Here is a 3,974-nt window from a genome sequence, read left to right on the forward strand (position 1 = left end):
ATATATATATATATATATATATATGTATATAGCTATCTAACAATTAACAGGGGAAGAAACAAGGTTGTAGGACAGAACATGAATGTATCACATGACAGACACACACATATGTATATATATCACAGGTACTTGAGACAACATAAAAGTCACATGTACTGGAGCCAATGTTGGGAATATCGCTTATCAGTTGACCCATGATAAGGGGTAAATCGGCCAGTTTATCGGCATATCAGCCGATTTATCGCCATATTGGTTGATTTATCGGTCGATTTATCTTATCGGCCAGACAACGATAAGCGATAAATCAGCCGATTTATCGGAATACCGGAAGATATCTTGAACAATGACTGGAGCTATCACAGGAACTTACAAACTGAAATTTTCTACAACAGGCAGTACACATGCTAAATATATGACATAGAGACACCACTGAATCATAGAAGTTTCAGAAATTGTAACTGAACGTTGAACAGTTTTACACTTCTCAAGAACACTGAAAGCACATTCAATACAAAGATCACAGGTGATCTGAATTATTAAAGTAAACTAACTGACATACAGACACAAATAATACTAATTCAGAATATAATATAGTTGATCTAGCATCCACTAATAACTCACAGAAAGTACACACACACGCATAGAAAGAGAGGGATGAAGAGAAATAAAGAGAGCAACAGCAGTTTTGTTGGGCAGAAGAGAAGCGACACTAGGAGGAGCAGCTAGCAGCGTTGGGTTCAGAGAAGAAGAAGTGGCGGCAACAAGTTAAGATTCAGAGTAGCATCAAGGTGAGGAGAAGAGGAAGAAGAGCAGCAGCAGGAGTTGCGAGAGAGAGGGGCAGTAGGGGTGCATAGGAAGAAGGAACGGCAGCAGTTGAGGAAGGCGAGGGAAAGAAAATAAGCAGCAGGACGAAGCAAGAAGGAGGAGCAGCAACTCGGTTCAGAGAGAAGCAGCATCAAGGGGTCCCGGAGAAGAAGCGGCAGAGATTGAGAAAGTTAGGAGCAGCAGGGGACGCAGAAGAGAGAAGCAGCAGCAGCGCTAAGGGAGATGCAACGGACAGGAGGCAACAACAGCAAGGGGAAGAAGAAGAAGAGCAGCAACAGGGAGATGGTGAAGCAAGGGAGATGAGGTGATGGTCGCACGGGGAACCAGACGCCCGTATGGCGGGTCGCGCGAATGGCGGCGCTGGTGGGTGGCGCTAGAGATGGTGATGGTGATGCAGCAATGGTGGCGGCGATATGGATGGATGATGGTGGATGGTGCAGCGGCGGGTGATGGAGATGACGAGGATGGGTGGCGCTGGTTGGCACACCGCCGCGCCGGCCTGGCCGCGGCGGCGACCGGTGGTGGAGAAGGTGGGGTAAGGGGAATGGAGATGCCAGGCCTGAAAGGGGATCATGGCTGCTGCTAGGGATTTTGACCCTCTCCTTAGATCTGCACTTTTGCACTTCGGCCCTTCTACTTCTCTGCCTACTTCACAAGTTGATCCCTCCACTCTTTCTTTCTAGCCCTTGAAGCTTTGATATTCATCACACGCAAGTCCCTCTTCCTTCTCTTCTTTCATATGCTCATCTCGGTTGCCCAATGGACAGGAACTTGAAGATTTATAGTGCCTTTGCGCACACTTCTGCAAAATAGAGCAAAGACTAGTAAATGATCCTTTATACGATTTTCATGCAAATATTCAATATTTCACAACAAGAATTGATGGTCATATCTCAATAAACCGCATATTTGAGTGCCAAAAGATGTATATGAAATGTGCTTATCAAGTTCCCCCACACTTAAATCTTTGCTTGTCCTCAAGCAAAGGAATATGACAAGAGCAGGATAGTGAATAGTGAGCTGGCTAGAGAATGTCCAAGTGAAGTAGATCTCTAAACAATGCATGCTTTCGACTTAGCTAGTGAAAATCAATGGTTAAGAGTGCTACAGAGCAATAGGACACTAGTAAACTCAATCATTTTAAACTTTTACAAAGATAAAAGTGGATCAACAAGTTCAAATGCTGATTGCGCCAAAGGGTTCCTAAAGAGAGCATGATCCCAAAAAAACTTATTACCCGAAACATAACATTATGGTTGAAGCACCTATTGAATTTGAAGGAAGTAATGATAATATTTTACCGGTCTCACCAAAGGAACATACCACCGATCCCGAGAACATGGTATACACCTGGCTCGACCAATTTTTTTGTTTTTATGTTTGTCTCCCCAAAGGAACATACCACCGGTCCCGAGAACATGGTATACACCTGGTTCGACAATTAATTTTTTAATATAATTAACTCCTATCTGATCCAACCAGATTTCACAAGCCACCGATCCAGGGAACATGACATGCTACTGTTAGGTAAGATCAAATAATTATTAATTATAATATATATATATATATATATATATATTTAATGAACAACACATAATCACAAAAAAAAAGGAATCCTCACTTCTCCATGTCTGGTTCACATGCTATCGATCCAGGGAACATAGCATGCTAATCCATAGTGGTTAGGTGATTGCTCTCAATGGGAACACACTTCGCACAAATTCAGCATCTAAACATGGTGATCTAGGTGTATCATAGTAAATGCAGAAAATGATGAAGTTTTCTAGTGTACTAGGGATTTGAGCACTCAAAACTAATAGTTCTCACTAATTTCAGCCAAGCACGCATGGTGTAGATCACTAGTTTACAAGGCATTCAGAAATCAAGTTCAAAAATTCACATCAAGCACGATGCCAAAGGTGAATATCTGTGGGACAACATTTAAGAAATGGCACAAGCAACCCAAATAGCAATTTAATTTCAGCATGTATCAATGGATGATATATTAAGATTGGGGTCATGAAACAGCTCACCGAGCTTTGCTGTAGCACTCGCTCGACACTCTCTAAACTACAGCTCTTCTCCTTTTGCTTCCACAAGAATGCTCCAGCTTCTCTCTTCCATATGTGTGCTCCTTTCTTCTCCTCGTCACCATGCCTTGAATCCACCGGGGTCCCAAGGGATGTCACCTCGAACCTGGACAGCATGTAGTAAACGATGCAGTATCAAAAACCTGAAAGAACACTCCACAAAAGAGACAATGCAAGCGGTAGGGATAATACCCTCCAAGTCATCAATCGAGTATCCAATTACATAAGCATAGCTATAAATCACATGTTTAGGATGGTAGAAATCAGTAAGCTCAATGCTAGTATTAGAATCACACGTTTCATTAAGCATGGGTATAGCATCAGGAACATAAGTATCATGAACAAAGATATGAGCAGTGCCACTAACAAGGTGTGTATGATCATGTCCAAGCAAATAGTTTTTCAAATCTACCTTAAGTGATGGCATCATGCAATGCATGGTAGTAGCAAACAAATCATATGGAGACATGTCATTAAGAGGATAAGATAAACCTGACTCATCACGCTCTTGTATGACAATAGGCAAATGAATTTCTGGTTCTTCAAGTTCATCTACAGAAGCTTCTTTTACTTCTTCAAGAGTAGTAGATCTTTTGTCTTCATCTTGATCACTTGGGAATTGCAGCTCTGGATCATCTTGTTCCTTGTCTTCAAGTATTTCTTCTTGGATCTGAAGTGTCTCTTCCTCTGGACTCTCGCTACCTTGCTCAGCTGAATGTGACAGTGTTGAAACCTCACACACCTCAAGGGATATCCTAGCAACACTCAGCTCAAGGAGGGATGAGATAGTGCACCCGGCATTGATATTCTTCTCAATTTTCCTTACTTCTTCCACTAGCTCTTTTCCACTCTTGATCTTCTTCATTTCCTCTAGTATCACCGGCCTAATTGGATCATCTTCAGCACTTCAAGTGAACCCGAGACTAAGCAATGTGAGCTTGTCTATATCATCAAAGTCATCTTGTGTGGGCACTTGTGCATGAGATTGCTCAATAGGTGTTGGAGTTGTTGGTTGACCAAGTGGAGGACCATTTAACTCCATTGGACACATCTCCTGCT

General features: G+C 42.2%; 1 long non-coding RNA gene across 1 annotated transcript; it reads right to left on the reverse strand.

The window, feature by feature from the left end:
• Nucleotides 1–405: 405 nt before the first annotated feature.
• LOC119304104 lies at nt 406–3,964 on the reverse strand. The gene is made up of 2 exons (XR_005148117.1): nt 3,408–3,964; nt 406–3,021 (listed from the first exon to the last, which is right to left on the reverse strand). It is a non-coding gene; the product is annotated as an uncharacterized LOC119304104 (long non-coding RNA).
• Between the last annotated feature and the right edge of the window lie 10 nt (nt 3,965–3,974).

This window comes from Triticum dicoccoides, chromosome 5A (assembly GCF_002162155.2).
Source record: "Triticum dicoccoides isolate Atlit2015 ecotype Zavitan chromosome 5A, WEW_v2.0, whole genome shotgun sequence".
Classification (NCBI taxonomy): domain Eukaryota; kingdom Viridiplantae; phylum Streptophyta; class Magnoliopsida; order Poales; family Poaceae; genus Triticum; species Triticum dicoccoides.